The sequence below is a fragment of the Dama dama genome, chromosome 33, assembly GCF_033118175.1.
Source record: "Dama dama isolate Ldn47 chromosome 33, ASM3311817v1, whole genome shotgun sequence".
In the NCBI taxonomy this organism is placed as follows: Eukaryota; Metazoa; Chordata; class Mammalia; order Artiodactyla; family Cervidae; genus Dama; species Dama dama.
Genome location: NC_083713.1, coordinates 21908242 through 21928982, shown reverse-complemented (window position 1 = coordinate 21928982; position 20741 = coordinate 21908242). Strand labels below are relative to the sequence as shown.

General features: G+C 39.7%; 1 protein-coding gene across 10 annotated transcripts in view; it reads left to right on the top strand.

Annotated features, from left to right (window-relative positions):
• The window catches only part of OSBPL6 (oxysterol binding protein like 6), a 206051-nt gene that overhangs the window by 77070 nt on the left and 108240 nt on the right, over window positions 1-20741 (top strand). For 7 of the 10 annotated variants that reach the window (XM_061135584.1, XM_061135583.1, XM_061135580.1 and 4 more), the window contains exons 3-4: window positions 18719-18898; window positions 19516-19578. The exons of 2 other annotated variants lie outside the window; for them this stretch is intronic. The gene's annotated coding sequence lies outside the window, so the exon portion shown is untranslated. Of the gene's footprint in view, window positions 1-18718; window positions 18899-19515; window positions 19579-20088; window positions 20175-20741 lie in introns of all 10 variants that reach the window. One more of the 10 variants, XM_061135578.1, reaches the window with a different exon arrangement.

Here is a 20741-nt window from a genome sequence, read left to right as displayed (position 1 = left end):
TCCTGGACCTTAGGTTGGAAACCACCAATGTAGACTTCCAGGGAGTGTGAAACTCAAAGAAGAGTGTTAACAGTGGGGCACCCACTGGGTGTTTTTTGTTTTTTTGGCTGTGCTGATCTTCTTTGCAGCCCAGGATTTTTCTCTAGTTGGAGCGAGCAGGGGCTAGTCTCTGGTTGTGGTGCGTGGGCTTCTCGTTGCAGCGGCTTCTCGGGTTGCAGAGCACAGGCTCTCGGGTGCTTGGGCTTCAGCAGTTGCAGCATGGCTCAGAAGTTGCGGCTCCTGGACTCTAGAGCACAGGCTCAGTAGCTGTGGGGCATGGGCTTAGTTGCTCTGTGACATGTGGGGTCTTCCCAGATCAGAGATGGAACCCGTGTTTCCTGCATGGGCAGGCAGATTCTTTACCAGCAAGTCACCAGGGAAGCCCAGTATTTTTTTTTTTTTTTACTTTTTTAGGGTTTTGTACTGATTATTTGATTCCTTTTAAAAACTGTGTCTACATATGTTAAACAACTAAATACAGCTCCCAAATATTGCAAAATGTACTTTAGTTCATGGCATTTTTCAAATCCAGGATTGAATAATTGTCCCACAGCTGTATTAGAGGTCACTGACTCTTTTCTGGCGACTTTGACTTAAAAAATTTAGGCCGGCTCTTGTAAGCATAGCACCATTTTAGTGGCAAGTATGAGCTAGATCAGCATGCTCTCCTCTACCATTGACCTGAATCTGACATGACTGAAGCACATGTGCAGTAGATTAAATGTGTCCTCCTGAAACCCTCATGTTGAAACCCTAACCTCAGGTGGGGTCTTTGGGAGATGATTAGGTCATGAGGGTAGAGCCCGCATGAAAGGGGTTAAGTGTCCTTTTAAAAGGCATCCCAAAGAGCCCCTCACCCTTCAGCCTTGTGAGGACACAGGGAGAAGATGGTAGCCCATGAACCAGGATGGTTTTTTCCCCACAAGGCACAGAATCTGCCTGCACCTTGATCTTGACCTTTGCAGCCTTCAGAGCCGTGAGGAATAAATAAACGTTGGTTGTCTAAGCCCCCCAGTCTGGTATTTTGTTACGCCAGCCCCATGGACGAGGTCCGTGTTCTATAGTTTTAAACTTTTCTCTTCCCTTCTCTTGCTCTCCTCCCCTCCGTTACTCTTTTCCTCTCTTTTCATGGTTCTTTTTTTTTTTTCCTTTCTCCCTTCCCCACTTTGTTCTACAGATATTAAGCATGTATCCCTGGGAAGCTTACAGATTAGTGGTTGAAACATGTGCTTCAAAAGAAATCACAGAAATCTCTGACTGCAAACTGTGATAAGTGCTGAAGCAAAAATGTGGGTGCTGTGAGAATATGACAGAGATACAGCCCTGCCTGCAGGATCAGAGAACACTTCCCTGGGGAGCTGACAGTTGGGCTGATTTGGGATTAACTAGATGATAAAGAAAGATGCGTTTTCCAGACAGAGAAAATAGAATGCTTAAAGAATTAAGTTGAAGAGCGATAGTTTTGCTGAGGGGTGTGTGGTGTGTGTGTTCGTGTGTGTTAACTTCTCAGTCATATCCGACTCTTTGTGACCCCATGGACTGTAGCCCAGCAGGCTCCTCTGTCCACTGGGATTCTCCAGGCAAGCATACTGGAGTGGGTTGCCATGCCGTCCTCCAGGGGATCTTTCCAACCCAGGGATCAAACCCGGGTCTTTTATGTCTCCTGCATTGGCAGGAGGGTTCTTTACCACTAGCGAGCGCCACCTGGGAAGCTGAGAGATGAGGCGAGGGCAAATCACACCAAGGTTTGTAGGGTCTGCCTGTTTAGAATTCTGGCTTCCATCCTAAGAGGGTCTTAACATGGAATACTTTTGTGTGCCCAAGTGATTCAAGGACCACATGGAGCCCAATGAGCTACTGTTCGTATATGTTCATATACTATGTGTTCTCTGATTTTCACGTGACCGTGCTAACCCCAGAGCTCCTTACTGACTGTATGTGTCCACTGGGGCTGCCGTCACAGAATGCTGCAGGCTAGATGGCTTAAAACAGAAACTTATGTTCTCAAAGTTCTGGAGGTTCAAGTTCAACGTCAGGATGCCGTCAAGGCTGCCTTCTTGTGAGGACTGTTTTCCTGGCCTGTAGATGGCTCCCTTCTTACTGCATCCTTACATGGCTTCTGTATGTGCTGGGGGTGGGGGCGAGGGAGATCAACATCTAGTGTCTCTCCTTAGACACATGTACCCCATTGCTCATTGCAGCACTGTTTACAATAGCTAGAACATGGAAGCAACCTAGATGTCCATTGGCAGATGAATGGATAAAGAAATTGTGGTACATATACACAGTAGAATATTACTCAGCTATAAAAAGGAACGCATTTGAGTCAGTTCTAATGAGGTGGATGAACCTAGAACCTATTATACAGAGTGAAGTGAGTCAGAAAGAGAAAGATAAATACCATATTCTAACACATATATACGGAATCTAGAAAAATGGTATTGAAGAATTTACTTATAGGGCAACAGTGCAGAAATAGACATAGAGTATAGACTTGCAGACCTGGGGAGAGTGGAGGAGAGGGTGAGATGTATGGAAAGAGTAACAGGGACACTTAGGTTACCATATGCAAAATAGATACCAACGGGAATTTGCTGTCTGGTTCAGGAAACTCAGACCAGAGCTCTGTATCAACCTAGAGGGGTGGGATGGGAGGGAGATGTGAGCGAGGTTCAGGAGGGAGGGGATAGATGTATACCTATGGCTGATTCCTGTTGAGGCGCAACAGAAAACAGCAAAATTCTGTAAAGCAATTATCCTTCAATAAAAAAATAAATTAATTTTTTAAAAATCTAGTGCCTCTTCTTATAAGGACACCAGTCCTATCAAGTTGGACCCCACCCTTTGATCTCATTTAACTCTAATTACTGCCCTAAAGGCCCTATTTCCAAATAGAGTCACATTTGGGGGTTAGAGCTTCAATATATCAATTGGTGGTGATGAGGTGGGGGGCGGGGAGACACAATTCAGCACATAACACTGACCTGTCACAATCTGGAGTGTGACATCTAATGATTGTCCCGGACAATCCCTCGTGATTTACAGTGGGCAGGTGTCTTAGAAGAGGACAGACCTTAAAGCCCTGCAGCGCTGGGGCTTCTCCCTTTGAATGTCAGTGAAAGAGCCAAACAGAACCTGATTCCATTAGGTCAGCATGCTCCATCACGGAAGCCCCAGGACTTGGGATTGATCAGCTTGCTGCAGCTCTAAAGTGGGCCTCCCTCACCACCTGGGACAGATGGTGCTAGGCTGCTGGGGTGCTGCAGGTCAGTGGGAAGGTCAACACGAAGCCTGAACACAGAGAGAGGCCGAGACTTCCAGATGCAACCCTCAGAGTCTCATGACATCAGGTGGTAGCAGTCAGCTTCAAGAATCACGTGAGACCTGCTATATTTAACAAGGCCACAGAGAAGAGAACTATGAAACTTAGGTAGTGCGCTGTTCTTGCCCTTTTTGTGAGAACAGTGGTAATTATGTTAAATACCTTTGGCTGTGGGGCTTGTGCTTTTTCCTGGGTCTTTTAAATTAGTGATCCTTCAAAAAGTCACCTATAAGAAAAGATCCTAAGGAAATGAATAAGCATGTCATTCTCAAGGTATTTTCTGGACTTGTTGATACATACGGCATCAGCAGGGCCATGAGCAGTCTAGGATGGGGAAGCCAGAGGAGCGTGTCTATTTTTGTTTTTGCCAGTGCATCGCAAGTTGTCAAAGGAAAGTTTATCATTTTCTCCCCAATGACATGAGTTTATTGATTACATCTGTACTTTCCCCCTTTACCTTTTTTTTATTCTTATTATAAGATTCTATAATGAGATGAAATTATATAGGATGAATTTCGGTCTCTTATATGTTGGAAAAGGGTCAATGAAGGAAAACTTAGAATAACAGAATCCCCATCATACACTCTACTGGTAGATATAGTATATATAAGTATAAGCTATATACTGTCTTAAGTGTCTTATGGGTTTTCAGGCTTCATATGTGGCATAAAAAGTGAAAACCTGGAGAAAAAGGACATTTGCAGGAAACCTGAGGCAAAGGGAGGGACTATGATGTGATAGTCTAATAAACTATCAAACACGTGCTCGGAATAAGATGCTGTGATAGGCATTTAAGGACATGAAAGATTAAAAAACAACCAAGGAATTTGCATTTTAAGTTAGATTAGCTGTAAATCTAAGCAAAATATAAAATGTCAAGGAATTGAACGAAAGGGAAATAGATGGGGAGACAGTGGAAACAGTGTCAGACTTTATTTTTTGGGGCTCCAAAATCACTGCAGATGGTGATTGCAGCCATGAAATTAAAAGACGCTTACTCCTTGTAAAGAAAGTTATGACCAACCCAGATAGCATATTAAAAAGCAGAGACATTACTTTGCCAACAAAGGTCTGTCTGGTCAAGGCTATGGTTTTTCCAGTGGTCATGTATGGATGTGAGAGTTGGACTGTGAAGAAAACTGAGCACCGAAAAATTGATGCTTTTGAACTGTGGTGTTGGAGAAGACTCTTGAGAGTCGCTTGGACTGCAAAGAGATCCAACCAGTCCATCCTGAAGGAGATAAGTCCTGGGTGTTCATTGGATGGGCTGATGCTGACGCTGAAACTCCAGTACTTTGGCCACCTCATGCAAAGAGTTGACTCATTGGAAAAGACCCTGATGCTGGGAGAGATTGGGGGCAGGAGGAGAAGGGGACAACAGAGGATGAGATGGCTGGATGGCATCACTGACTCGATGGGCATGAATTTGAGTAAACTCTGGGAGTTTGTGATGGACAGGGAGGCCTGGCATGCTGCAATTCATGGGGTTGCAAAGAGTCGGACACGACTGAGCGACTGAACTGAACTGAACTGAACTGAATACAGATGAGCTATCAATAGGTGGTATGTGATTTATTGCCAAATGACTAGTACTGCCAATCAAGAGATTTTCTATACTAGCATCTAAACTCTGTAACAACAAGCGCTATACTTTCAGTGCTTAGCATCATGGTAGGAATTCATTGGAATGAATGAATGAATGAATGAATGGTGCTTTTGCTTGTTTGTTAAGAAGGCATAACTTCTATATAACAGAGTACACAAATTCTGAATGTAGACTCAATTTTCTGTATCTATGTCTATGCACAAACCTACCTCCAGATGAAGATACAGAACATTTCTAGCACCCTGGAAGGTTCTCTCATGCCTTTCCCAGTCTGTGCCACACAATACCATACTTATTGCTGCCACTGTACTTTAATTCACCCTGTCTTTGAACTTCACATTAATGGAATTGAACAGTGGTTCTCTTTGGCTTAAGATTCACCCCTGTTGTTGCTTTTGTAGTTGGAGTAGCTTGCATTCATAGTTGATTTTTTTTTTTTTTTTTTCATTTCTGTCCATTGTTCTTAATGGACATTTGGGTTTCAGGTTTGGGGCTATTATGAAAAAAGCCACTGTGAACATTCTCAGATTTGCCTTTTGATGGATATAAACACTCACTTCTCCTGAACATATATCCATTAGTGGAATTTCTGTGTCACAGAGTATTATTACCTTTAGCTGACATTTTTTTTGAAGTGATTATATCAATTTATATTCCCACCAGCAATGTAAGAGAATTTAAATACAGATTCTGAACTGTTTTGTATGTCTCAGTAAACTTTATTCAAAATGTATAAAGACTCTGGTCATTATAACTTGAGGGAGGGAATGAGTTTTTCCTAATATTAATATTGCTCATATTTCCAGATTCTGAACTCTCGTGGCCAGATACAATGTAGGCATTCAGTCAATATTTGAGTGGATTCTGAGATACATCCATAGTTCAGAAAAGAAGGCAAATATGAGAGCAGAGCATTGTGGCAACCAGTTACTTAATTCTGTCTTTTACTTATCAAGACTTCCCATCGTCAGTTTCATGATGCCATTGATTCCACAGTCAGAGTCTGTGCTAATTGAGAGTCTGTGCTGTGCCGAAAACTCTGTCCTGCTGTTGCTGGTGAATAAAATTAAGGGTGTCGAGCAAGGCCCATAATAACACAGTGGCTGGTGCGGGGCTGTGTTTGTGACCAAAGTTTCCCTCTGCTCCTTCCTCAGGATAGGTTGTGGGCTGCACCATAAGAGGAACCTCTGACGGGGCCCTGCAGTGGGGCTGGGCTGGGCTCAGGTGAGGTCTACGCCAAGTAGGATGGGAAATAGGCCATGAATGCTTTCCAGTAATTTCCTCAGTTTGGCTCTCTTATCAAGAAAGATCTCTTGTTTTCTTTTTGTGGGGATGAACAAGGAAGACCACAAAGCATGACTGTGAGTTATGTGAGTCAGGATATACATGCAGTGTGACTGTTGGTCACAGTTGCTTTAATAATAATAAAAGCTGACATTGGGCGCCTCCTGTGTACCAGCTATTCTTGTTCAGGCCTCATTACAACCCTATGAAATAGATACTCTTAGTTGCTGCATTTCACTGATTAGGAAATGACTAATTTCCTAAGAACAGAGGAAAGACAGAGCTCGCCCAAGGTCACGCGGCTAGAGAGGGGCAGAGAGGAATTTGAAAGTGGATAGTTCTGGAGATTGGGCTCTTAGCCGCTTACTGCATGACAGTTACCTATTACTTGTGACTTTCAGCTTTTCAATTTATAGTCTTTATTTCTATGAACCTCATAGAAGTTGACTATTTGACATGAACATTTCAATGATTTTTGCGTGTAACTTCCTCCTGGGATGGCAGATTTGTAGTCAGCCCTCCAAATCTGCAGGTACTGTATCTGCAGATTCGACCAACTACAGATCGAAACTATTCAGGGAAAAAAATGTTCCGAAAGTTTCAGAAGCAAAACTGGAATTTGTGGTGCACTGGCAACTACAGGAGTACCTTGGCAGTATTGAGGATTTGCCTCCAGACCACTGCAGTAAAGTGAATATTGCAATAAAGTGAATTTTTTGGCTTCCCAGTGCATATAAAAATTATGTTTATACTATACTGTAGTCTGTTCAGTATCCAATACCATTATGTCTTAAAAAGAAATGTACATACCTTAAAATAAAAAGACTTTATTGGGACTTCCTTGGTGGTCCAGTAGTTAAGACCTCACCTTCCAGTGTGGAGGGGGCGTGGGTTCAGTCCCTGATTGGGGAGCTAAGATCCCACATGCCTCGTGGCCAAAAACCAAAACAAAAATCAGAAATATACTGTAACAAATTCCAGACTTTTAAAATAGTCCACATAAAAAAAAATCTTAAAGAAAAATATTTTATTACTAAAGATTAATAACCATCATCTGAGCCTTTAGTGAGTCCTAATCATTTTTGCAGTAGTAACATCAAAGATCACTAATCACAGATCACCATGACAAAAATTATAATAGTAATGAAAATGTTTGAAATATTGCAAAAGTTACCAGAATGTTACAGAGACACAAAGTGAGCAAATGCTGTTGGAAAAATGGCATCTATAGACTGACTTGACACAGAGTTGCCACAAGCCTTTGATTTGCAAAAAAAATGCAGCATCTTTTAAGTGCAATAAAGTGAAGAGCAGTAAAAGGAGGGAAGTATGCTTGTATTTAAATAGCACTCACATTGTATTGGGGCTTTCCTAGTGGCTCAGATGGTAAAGAATCTGCCTGCATTGCAGGAGACCTAGGTTTGATCCCTGGGTTGGGAAGGTCCCCTAGAGAAGGGAATGGGTACCCACTCCACTATTCTTGCCTGGAGAATTCTGTGGACAGAGGAGCCTGGCAGGCTATGGTTCATGGGGTTGCAAAGTGTCGGTCACACTTTCACTTGCACTTTTCACTTACGTTGTATTAGGTTTTATAAGTACTCTAGAGATTATTTAAAGTGTACAGGAATATGTGCATATGTTATATGCAAATACTATATACCATTTTATATAAAGGACTTGAGCATCCTTGGATTTTGGTGTTCACTGTAAGTAAGTGGGAATCCTGGAACCAGTGCCCCACAGATAAGGAGGGATGACTGTAAGGCCTATAGAGGTATTAGAATGATCCATAGATCTCAATTTTTAAAAAGAAAAAATTTTAATCTAATATTAGTTTATCTGTGTCAGAGGGTATGTAAATTGGCAGCCATACATACTACTCAATAATGTCTGTGTATTTTTAAATAAATTATGTGTTGTATGTAATAAGAAGTAAACAATAAAAAAAAAAGAAGTAAACAATAATTCTGAGGTCTGAAAATGTATGAGTTAAAAAAAACCTGTCCATAATTAACATTTGAACACCTGTCATGGGGTATGCGAAGTACTAGATCCTGAATATATATCATCTGAAATCCCCAAAGCAACTTAAACTAGGTTTTATTAGAGCCCCAATCCCTATTTTTCAGATGAGGAAATTGAGGATCAGATAGGCTAAGTAACCTGCTCAGTTTCATAGCTGGAGAAGTTTGCTGGGATTTGAAGTAAGTCTGTTTTACTCCAAGACCCATGCTCTTTCCAGGATGTCACAGACTTCTACTTGTGCCCAAAGGAAGCCCTCAATTTCAAGGAAAACTACTGTTATGTGATATCATAGTCTACCCAGCTTTCTTCATCCATTTTTTAAATCCGCCTATGACATCAAATTAAATTTCCCGAAGAACAATTTTGAGTTATAATGGATGGCGTTGTTCATTGTCTTAGCATTTTAAAATTTATCCTGCTTTTACTGCCAGTATCATCTATCTGAATACAGGAAGCTTTAGTCATAAGAATGTTAATAGGCCTGATTCAGTTGTCAGATTTTTTTGTGGTCTAATGAACAAACAAGTAAGTCACTGTGGAAACCAAATAGAAATCTAGATGCACAGCCTGAGGACTAAGAAATAGGGCAGCTTGAAATAATTCGATCAAAGAAGCATAGGAAGTTAGAGACTGACTCAAAGAGAAATGAGGCCAGGGTTATTCAGTTAATCCTTGTATGGAAAAAAAAATACAGATTACATATACAAAACTAATACTTGTTTAAGATCTTATTTTTAAAATTTTTATTATTTAACACCAAAAACATTTTGTATTGGGGTATAGCTGATTAACAATGTTGTGAACAGGGAAGGGACTCAGCCATACATATAGGGTCTATTTTGTCATTTCAGACCACTGCATAATTTATAATGATGCCACTGACAGTGTTTACCTGATTTGTTAACAGATATTAGCATTATTTTGACTTCAGTTTTCGTGTGGTAGGCATATTTGTACTATAAAAGATCATACAGCTATTTTATACTTATTTTAAAAGTAAGTTAAAACAGGGTCTCCAGCTACCTGCTCAAAGGATTCAGTTGCTTGAAGATTCCAGTAATCTGAGAGACACCAGCAATGTGATATTGGAGACTGGATGTTCCAAATGTCATTGATAGGAAAACCATCCCAGGTAGAGCACTCAACAAAAGTTTCCATGAGCATAACTCTGAGTCCAGACATCCCTGTAAAAATGTTCTTTCCTCTGGGTTTAGGACATTAAGTCATCTTTCAGGATTTGGAGTTTAGGAAAGTTACTTATGTTTAGGAGTGCGTATTAAAACTCATTAATGTGACAGTTTGTGAACTGAATGTAGAGAAGTATTGTCTGGGAATATAGATGCACAGTCCAGATGGAGCGGGGCAGCTGTCCAGTGGCCTGGCAAAGCCACGGCGATCAGCAGAGTCCCGGAGCGTCACCCCAGAGTGAAGTGAGCCTCTCCTCGGTGATCCAAATAGGTGTTCCAGTTAGCACCACCCAAGTGACCTGTCTGACAAGTGAACTTCTGCCCAAGCGATGTCAGATTGCTGGGGTTTAGGGCTTCTTTTCTTCATCTTTCCCTCTCTTGGCACTCGTGAGTTCTGTTATGTATCAGATTCTCCAGTTTTTGCATTTTGGTCCTTGGATATTTAGAGTTTAAGCACATTAGATATGATGACTGCAATTATCACTCTGCACAGGTCTCGAGGGCTCTTTATCCAAAGCCCAGAGACAGGTAGTGTTTTGAGTCTGTAGTAGGGAAAGTATAAGACCAGCTGTCTTATGCCTCCTCTGACTTGGGAGGTGTATTACCAGTTACGTGAGTGGGAGGGGAGCTTTTCATGCATCACTGTTAATTGTTGTTGACAAATCACCAGTTGGAAAATGTAAAGGGGGTGTCTGTGCCCTGGGATTAGCACTGAAATTCTCATCTCTCAACTTGCTTCACAAGAAAACAAGTCTTACTGTGTATCTTGTTAACTGTAGCCTTTTTTCCAGCAAAGTTTGTCTGAGTTCATGTTTGTCCATTTGGTCTCCGTGATCAGTCACAATGAACTTTAGCACATTCTAGCATACTTCTTGCATACTTTAGCAAAATAATAGATGTACCATGGTGCAATCAGGCTTATAGAAATGGAGCAGATGTGGGCGTTGCCCTCAGAATGCATCCATTCTGGGAAATGAAAGACACATGTGTCAAAAACTCTGGTCAAAATGGACTGAGGGAAGTCCAGGAGGTACTGAGCAAGGATTATAAAAGTTAGAAACCTGAAGAATTACTTCTAGCTGACCATAGGAAGTAATTCCATGTCATCTGCACAGGGTTTAAAAGGAAGAATGGGTTTTAGACTTTGGATGTGTAAGGGGAAGACTGTTTTCTTTAGAGGAAATACATAAAATAGGCAAAGAGTGGGTTGGTTTGGGGGAATTGCAAGGAGTTGTGTTTGTTAGAAGATTTCAAGGAACTTGTCATGGAAGATAAAGTTAGACAGTTGGCTGGAGTTAGATCATGAAAGACCTTTAATACTGGAATAAGGAATTTGAGCTTTATTCTCTTTCCTTACTTTTCAGAATTAACTCAAGTGTTTTACCTTAGATGTGATTATTAGGTATGACTATGTATAAGAGTACCTGATCCTTTTGGCAGTTTGTTTGGGAACAAAAAAATACTGTTATACAACTGCAATGTGTGTGGTCTGGGTCAAAGGGGTCATTTTGGCTGAAAATTTACTGCAGAGGCGGTGCCAAATATATCACATAATCCTATCACTCAGATGAAAGTCGTTACATCACTACAGCATGCATTTATTTTGATTCCTCCCTAGGTTCAGTGATATTAGGATTTATATTTCACAGCTTTTTGTTTGTTTGTTTGACCCGGTGGGTTGTACTATAATACCTGATATTCCATGTGCCTGGCAGACAAGCTAGTTTGAAAGCTCCTTCATTAAGCTCCTTCATCTTTCTTCTCAATTTCCTACTTAGAATTTTCCCTTCATATTGGGCACTTTGTAAGCAATGAGGTGGCTACTGCCCAGGAAAGAGTAGCCCTGGTTTTTTGTTGTTGTTGTTTTGTCCTATTCGAAGAGATTATTTTAGTCTACCTGTGTGCGCCTTGGAAATATTCTGAGCTGATATTTTTTAGCTATTGGAGGCAAAGAAAAGCATCTGAATTTTATCAGACTTGGAACACTTTTCAGCTGATAAAAATGTTAATGAAAAGGGCCATTGTTGTTAGTGTTCTCTGGCTAATTAATTCAGTAGACAAAGCTTGAGGCTTATGTGGCAAGGTCAGTTAGTTTTGCTCTCTGATTATCTCTTGGAGCCTCTAGTCCTGGCCATTGATTTAAAAAATAATTACAGTAACAACAAGCACTTACACAGTACTATACACATAACCTCATTTAATCTTCAGAATAATCCTGAAGGGTAGGTACTGTTACTCTCTCCATCTTTACAGATCTTGAAACTGAGGCACTGAGAAGCTATGTAACTTGCCATTACTGGTAGTTGACTGAACCAGGATTTGAACCTAGGCACTTAGGTTCCTCGGTCTTCACTCTTGATCTCATTAAAATCTAACTGTGTCCCTACACTTAAGGAAACACAATATGCATCTAAATATTTAAGGCAATTTATTTTGTGTAGTATGAAGCTTTGAATTTAAGAAGTTTCTGGTCAAGGTATCTTATACAGACACCCAGAATCTATTTAGCATCTCTTTTGTTATCCTTGCATAGTTGTGCACGGGTGGGGTGGGGGCGGGGCAGGGCAAGGCTTCACAGAGGTAACGTTTGAGGCCCGAGTCAGGACTTAAAGGATGCTCATGTGCTCATGCTCAGGCAGAGAAGAGCATCACAGGTTGGGCAAACAAACGTGCAAAGGCTTGGGGAGGTGAAGGGCATTTGATGTGCATGTTTGTAGGAACGTGTGGTGTTCACTGTATCCAAAACATGGAGAGAGTGACTAAGGTGCAGTTTAAAATTGCAGATTGTACCCTGCTAAACAGCTTAAAAATTATTTTCTCAGACAGAGACCTTTAAAAAAAAATCAAGGGCTCACAAATTTTTGTGTTCAGTTTCACAGGCTTCCTGGGTGCCCTGAAGCTCACATGTAGGTCTGTGGGCCCCTTCCTCCCAAGCAATTGAGAATAACACGATCCAATATATGTTTTAAGAAAGATGACTCTGATGACAATGAAAGATGGCTTGCAGGAGAGAAGGATCAGAAGCAGAGAAATTAGGAGGCAGATACAAAAAGATCTATCTGAGATGGCAAGAAGAGCCATGTCTCTGAAAGATGTTTAGGAGATAGAAGTGAGGGAGAGGACCTGGGGTGATTTAAATGGGAAAGTCACACATAAAATAGTTAAAAGTAACTTGTCATTTCTAGCTTGGTTTAAGGATATACAGTGATGTCATTAACAAAAACTAAAGGAGAGGAAAGGGGCAAGAGTAGAAAGATTTGGGGCTTGATTTTTAGGCCTGCTGAGTTTCAGGTGCCATGATATATACTGATGGGAATGTCTACTGTACAGCTGGAAATGCAGTCTGGAAAAGAACTCAGCACTGGAGGGAGATTTAGCTGCTCTAGCAAATGGTAGGTTGAAGCCCTCTGGGTGAGTCAGGGCCACCCAGGGGAGTCCGGAATAAGAAAAGGGCAGAGGAGGAGTATCTGGTAAAGCTGGCTGGGGAGGCGAGTCAGGGGAGCAGCAGCAGCCTTGAGGCATTTGAGCACTTCCTGTGTGCTGGGTCTGTTCTGAACACTCTGTGGGCATTAGCTTGCCTAATCCTCAAACACCTCCTGAAACCGGCTATATTTTGCACGTGAGGAACCTGAGGCCCAGAGAAGGAATTTGCATAGAACTAGTAAGTCACTTTCGATGGTAAATTAGTGGTAGCCTCGTTACATTGATGTAATTGAATTAATATAGTTTTTGTTATAACTCTTTTACAGATTTAAACAGAGATTGGTAAGCTTTGATGATACTATTTCCTTACTTTTGCCCCTGTTCTATCAAGTTAATATAGTATAATCATCAGAAGTCATGAAGAAAGTATGATAGGAGACTTGCATAAATTTCCAAATTCCCTGGCTTTTTCTCACATGATTATTCTGTCAAGATTCATGCATTTCTTAAACATATTTTTATTTAATAGGGTAAATTTTCCCTGAAGTTTTCTCTTAATTAATAACCATGTTTGGCACTAATTGGAGTACTTCCTAAAATGGTTTCATGAGTCATATTTTCCTATTTCCACCTAGAATATATGTTGGACTCTCTTAGCAGTGATCTGAGACATCATCAACTCTACATTCTTATTTTAATTTACCCCAAACCTCTCATGTCTCCTTGAATCCATCCCTTCCTTAGAACCTCTTCATTTTGTTTTCCCTTTTATCACTACACCAGCAGTGGAGATTTTTCTTGAAGCCTGTTTTCCCACTAATTTTTTTATTACTTCATCAGAATTTTGTGCACCAGTTAGTTAAGAACAATGAAACCATACCAGGTTGCCACAGCTGGAAGATTTGCTAGACTGGGGTCAGCAAGCTACAGTCCATGGACAAAATATGAGCTATTCCATTTTTGTAAATAAAGTTTTATTGGAACACAGCATGATCATTCATTTACTTATTACCTGTGACTGCTTTCCAGTGCTACAAGGGCAGAGTTGAATAGTTGCATTAAGTGGTACAGTGCATGGCCCACATAACCTAAAATGTTTAATTTCCTAATTTGGACCTTCACAGAGAAAATGCTGACTCTTGCTCTGTAGCATACTACTTTTGGAAAATTAGGGACTATCCAAAGATTAGGAATTGTCCAAAGCTTTACAGTTAAGGAGGTTCTCTTTTAAATAAAATATTAAAGAAAATTTTTGAATCATGTAATAGAACCATTGAGTGCTTTCTGTAATATGTGTTGTTTGGATATATAACAGAAATTGTCAAGGGAATAATAAAATTGAGGATTCCTTTAAGTAATCGATAATCAGAATTCTTACCTGTATAATCAGTCATCTGAGTTTTTGTTCATATTAACAGAGCTGTTTAATGTGGAAGAATTTTTTTTTCTTTGAGTGCTCAATAGGTGCCAGGCCTTTCCTTGTGCTCAGCTTTTGGGATTTGCAGAAATGTTACATTTCCCTACCCTCAGAGAAATATGTCTCAATTTCAGTCAAGTTAAATACAAACCACAAAAAAAAAAAAAAAAAAATTGGCCTAGATCATATATATGTAACAGAATGAGAAAAATATGTTTTGTGTTGAGTACATTATTTTAGTTTGTTAACATATTGACCATATCTTATACTGCAATCACATTTATGGAAAAAAAGGAAGTGCTTTCTTTTCTTTTTTTAATTGAGATAAATTTGGTGTTCAATATTACATAAGTTTCAAGTGTACAACATAGCACTTCACAATTTTTAATGGTTGTATTCTACATATAGTACTATAAAATATTGGATGTATTTCCAGATGTGCTTTATTTTCCATTATTTTGTTAAAAAACAAGAAATATGTGAGGACAAATGGGACCCCATTCTGCCCTCTCAAATACAAGCTCTTCACTTGTCCCTCCTGAATGCCCATTCCCTCAGTAACTCTGCCCTCCCTTTTTGACTGCTTTATCTTCCGAGATGCTCTCTTGCGTCTGGGTTCTCTTTCCTCCAATTTGTCCTCGTGGTTCTGCCTGCCTGAAGCATAATCACATAACTCCTGTACTCTGAACTCCACTCCAGTCCTCTACAGCCCACCCAGTGAAATCTGGTCTTTCATCAGCATTGAAGACGTTTCATACCCACTCTCTGCCTTTTCTTCCCCTGTTGTCCTTTGTACTCTAAACTCAGTACTGTGTCTGTCCCTTCCTTTTGCTTGATTTTCATACGCTTTCCTTACTGTTTGAAATGCCCTTTAATTTCTGTGATACATGGTGTAGGATTAATGAGATTAGATAAATTTTCAGTTTAAAAGTCTGCTCTTCAGTTATTGCCAAGAAAGCCACTGTAGTTGCTAGGTGAAAGTGCTTGGAGTCTTGGTTTTCTTTAGGAACTTACCTTAGCACATGTTTCCAAAAACTCTGTTGGGTTGTAGCACTAAAACTGTACTCTCCGGGGGTTTAGACACAGCGTAAAAAGTCTCGATGTATTGAGATTATCACAGGTGAAAAGAGAACAATCAATTTTTTGTCTAAACATTGCTGCCAGAGAGAAAAGCAAAATAATTCCTTTAACCAACTAATGTATTTAATGGAGACAGTAGACGAGGTAAGCAAGATAATGAAGAAGGGTCTTACATGGTGTTTGGGCTACAGTTTTCTGGGAAAGCAATTTAGGATTTTTAACCCTATGTCACGACCAAACTTGCTTCATGGAAGTGATGTGCGCTTTGAATCAAAACCGTGGGCCACATGTTGTACAGAAAATAATTGTAAAATAGACTTTGCTATGGAGGCTGCTAGCTTTGTGTAAATATACTCTTCTGGTTATTCTGGTCATCTTTACTGCCTTCACTATTTTAAGAATCCTTTCTTTAGTATTTTACAGAGTGATGGAGTTGCCTCTCCTTTCTCTGCACTGACTTAGTGCTAGAGGGACAGTCTAGTCCTCGGTAGAATACATCATGTGCTTAGTAGAGGGGCCTGAATAAGACGTGAGTAGACTGTGTGGGGACTGTGCTAGACAAGAACACAGTGTCTGGTGGGCAAAATTCAGGCTGTAGGAGGATTAGTCACATAATTTACAGGAAAAATTCTGTTGCAAAGATAATGGATCATTTGGCTCCTGAATGAGCCATTCAGAAGGAACCTTTGCCACGTCACCAAACTCCCCTGATGAGATTTTGCAGAGACACCTACTCAAGTACTGTCTAGTATAAAAGACTTTGTTCAAATCAGCCTTTCCAACCATTAATTTATTAAGAGCTGAGCAGGTGGGTGTAAAATTGCAGAGGCTATCGTTAAGCTAGAACATAATTCCTTTAGTGTGTTTTGATTTAAAAAACAGATATAATGTTTTCTTTTAAAGCGTTGATTTTGGTTATAGTTTTAAAAAGAAAACTACACCTTCCCTTCTCTGAGTTTATTTTTTAATGAGGATTTTAGGAATTAATCTTCAGTGTGTACTGTCACAAGGAATAATCAGACTTGAACTTTGTAAGCTTAGAGCCTTTGAACTTCTGCCCCGTACACAGTTTATGTGTAAGGTAAAACAAGATCCTTTATAGTTTCTAAATAAAGTAAAGTTTAGTTGCCACTTGGTTAACTTTCTGGTTTTTGAATAAAACTTAATAAATTGGTCACCCAGAAATTTGGAAATTGAATGTGACAATATAAATCTTTCTGTACTAATGAACTTTTTGAAGATGAATTAAAATGATTATTCCTAATATTTCTGGTTTCAGGGACGTTTGATTTTATGTGAAACATGCATTGATAGATTGGTAATTTTTAATACAGAACGGTCAGTCCCCCTGAAGGTTATAGAAGACACTACACCATATAATGGTTGTTGTCGTTTTGGAAATAATGCAGAATGTCTGTATAAACATTAATTTTGGTCTCAGACATACTTTTTGCAAAGTACATATAAATAGAAACCTTCTAAAATTCGCTTTTTAACTCCCACACTTACAGTGTACAAGATACTGAGGTCTGGTCCCTACTTCCGGAGTCAGCACAGCCTGGTAAGGAGATGGGAGGTGTAAGCAGCATGAAAGACCAGGACAGACTCACATTAGTCAGAATTGACCAAAGTACCAGGCGTGATGATGAGAAACTCCTTTCTAGCTGGGAATATCCATGGAAGAGTTGGAAGTTGTGGTTTTGAGCTGGATTTTGAAGGATGTATAAGCAAAGACTATGCAGAAAAAGATGAGTGAACCAAAAAATGGCACCCAGGCCAAGATGGGGTTTACACAGGCCATGCATGCGGTGTGTGTGATGTGGGAGGGAGGGGGGTTCCGTAGGTACGATTAGCAAGATTCAACCACCCTTCTCCTTCTTGTCTGCTACTGGATTGAAGGAAACAGAGAAAGAGAGGAAACTTTGCTGTTACCCCGTGGTCCTCTGTTCTCCCTTACCTTCCTGTTTGCTATTAGAGGATAGTAAGAAGTGATGCAAAATAAGACTAGGGACGAGAAACGGGGGTGGAAGTGTACACGAAGAACTGCAGTCTAGGGGAGTTTCTATAGCTGACCATTCTATTCAGTCTGCCTATAATTACATGGGATTAAAGAGCATAGATTAAGTAATGTTTGCAGAAAATAAACACATAATGCCGAGCATACAAAAATAATCTTGATGGATGCTAACCCTAGTTCTTCTGTGTCATCATCATAATCAAGTTTAAATTTAATTTTATTTACTAATTATAACATGCGCAGTGTTGTCTTAAAACACAATAGAGACTTAAAAAACTTTTTTTTTTGTAGAGTTAAAGGGGCTCTAAATGTACAAACACTTTTTTTGTATAAAAATGATACTTAAAGAGCAACCATACACAAGATACTAAGTAGATAGAAGTCTTTTGCACTTTTAAGTCCTGGTTTTTCAGTATATGTGTATTGCTTTTTTTTTTTTTTTTTCTTCTCCATAGGTAAAATGAGAAAAAACTAAAGCATAATGAAACAATAGACTTGAAAGATAACCAGACCTGAGGAGTCATTTTTAAAGCTACCTTGTGAATAAACAAGGCTGCTAGAGAGAGGTCTGAGACTTGAAGGAAAAAACTGTTGTCACATTTAAGGGTCAGATATTTATTTTCCTTCTTTTTTTTTAAACTTAAAGGGAACATGCTTTTGTCTTCTCATAAAACATGGTTTCCTTGCCTTCTGAGATATGACGCCAAGTTGAGCACTATGCTTTGCTAGTATAGTTAGCTCTTTTTGCTAGAGGATTGTTCTAGGAATTTGGCAATAATTCTACTCAGGGAAAATGAGAGACCATCAATAGATCTTCATCAGGATATAGGGATTGTACATTTTTGTGCAATGGAACCACTTCATAGTGACTGTTTTAAAAAACTGAAAGAATCTAAAAATGATTGGGCATATGTATATATAACAGAGTCACTTTGCTGTACATCTGAAACTAATACAACATTGTAAATCAGCTATAACCCAATTAAAAAAAAAACAACTCTTTGATGTTTACATTTAATTGGAGGTTTAAACATGTTTCTGGAAAATATGCTTCATCTCCTTTTAGAAAATACTTGCTCTATAAGTTGAGAGTTTTCTTATTCCCCACTCTGGGTAAGATATAAATTATTCTGAGGAGCCCAGTGGTTACATTTTTGAGATTACATAAGATTGAACAAAGGAGGTAAAAATCTGAAATGCCATCCCTTATGAACTTTCTCCTCTAAAGATAACTTGGAAGGAATTTTCTGTTGGCCACAGAGGCTCATGAAAGGTCTATGGAGACATACTATACAACTGTAGTATCTCTCTTTTTCAGCTTCTGCCCCTTCCTGCAAAAGGAAATCGAGAAACCACTCATAATTTACCAGATAACCCCAGAAGGCTCGGTTGACAGACCGTATTCTCCAGTCAAAGCTGCAGGCACCTGAGGATAAACTGTTTCAAACAGCTGTTACCTTAAAGCCAATCTAGAAGTCTTTGACCCCCCAGTTACAAGGTGAGTTAGGATAATGCAAGCTTAAAATTAGAAGCAGGACTGTCCAGTGGTTTAGACTTTGCCTTCCAATGCAGGGGCTGTAAGTTTAATCCCTAGTCAGGAAAATAAGATCCCACATGCTTCACGGCCAAAAACCAAAACATAAAACAGGAACAATATTGTAACAAATTTAATAAAGATTTTTAAAATGCTCCACATTAAAAAAAAAATCTTTAAAAGAAATCAAAAGCAGGATTAGATTAGTCAGTGCTCAATGACAGCAAAAGATTAGTGAAATATTACCAAATTACAGGAACATGTTTTTTTTCTGTTTTATGTGTCTATCAGATCCCAAAATAAGGCATGGTAATTCTAGTCATGTTTAGCCATCTTAATGAAAAGTTCTGCAGTAATTTTCTTAAAGATAGGAAGTAAAAAACATGCCAAAATATTGAAACTTTTTTTGTCTGCTGTCTGGCATCATGTGAAAATAAGATGGTCCCTTCCCTTCTTGAGTGATGAGCCTACAGACCTAAGCCTGAAAATGGGTGAAAGGTTATCCTTGCTTTCATTATATATGCATGGTTTTGCAGTTATTGTTTTCAGAGCCACCTGACATATGCTATTTGACATTTTAGGCCTAGGGTCTTCACCAGTTGGACCCATCTCTCCCAGTTATACGAAGCTTTCTACTTTCTAAGGTCAGTGACCCCCAGAGTGGGAGGATGTACCATCATTGCTTTGGGGGATCTTTTGCAGTGTTTATCCGCTACTCAAACCCTTATATTCTTGGAGGCACAAGAGCAGCAGCGGTGGTGGTGGTCGTGGTGATAGTTGAGATGTCTGTAATTTGGAAAATATTCATGGGTGTTCTGATATTACTTTTACCTTGTCCTTGCATGGACTGCTGCCTCTTGGTAGAACAGAAACCAAGGCTCAGTAATTTAGTGTAGTCACTGTTACGATGGGAGCTTTCTGCTTGTTATTTATTACATTATTTAAAGTTAAATTCTAAAGCATAGCTTGCAAACTGGTGGCCTACTGGCCAAATTTTAGGCATAATTTTTTTAATCTATAGAAGTTTATTTTTAAAAATTGAGTTAATTGTCAGCATTGGGCAATCTGGATACTTGACATAAGATATATACACATACACACACACCTGGCTTCTCTTGGATGATTAAAAAATATGGTCTTTTTACTATTTCAAGGACTGAAATATGGTAGTCTTTACCATCCCCTAAGTCTTAAAGCAACCAGCCTTGTATGATACCTGCCTGGTCTGTAGGCTTTTGAGGTAAGATTTCTGCTTTAAGATCAGTTTCTTCTCTCCTTACATGAAGCCTCTCCCCTGTAGTTTACACATAACACTCTCTTAGTCTGTATTCTCTTTCTCTTTTAGCATTTTATTATTTATATAAAATTTGTGCACTGTGAGAATGATGATTTTCTGAAATTAAGCTAACACCTGCCAGGCTTGCCTATGAAGAAGGAAAACTTACAAAACCAGATGGCCCATGGTTCTTAGCTTGGAAATCTAATTTTCATGGTGATAAGGTCTGAATCATTTTTTCCAGGCCCGAGATTGTCATTTCAGAATCTGATGTGTCACAGCCTAATGGTTCCATTGCCTGATCTGACTGTTTTGGCCCAGGGAGGTAAAGTGATTCATTGGGTTGGCTTCTTTTTGAATGACATCTATAGGCATTTGGGCTTCCCTGCTGGCTCAGATGGTTAAGAATCTGCATGCAATGCAGGGAGACCCAGGTTTGAGCCCTGGGTTGGAAAGGTCCCCTGGAGAAGAGGATGACTACCACTCCAGTATTCTTGCCTGCAGAATCCCATGGACAGAGGAGCCTGGCAG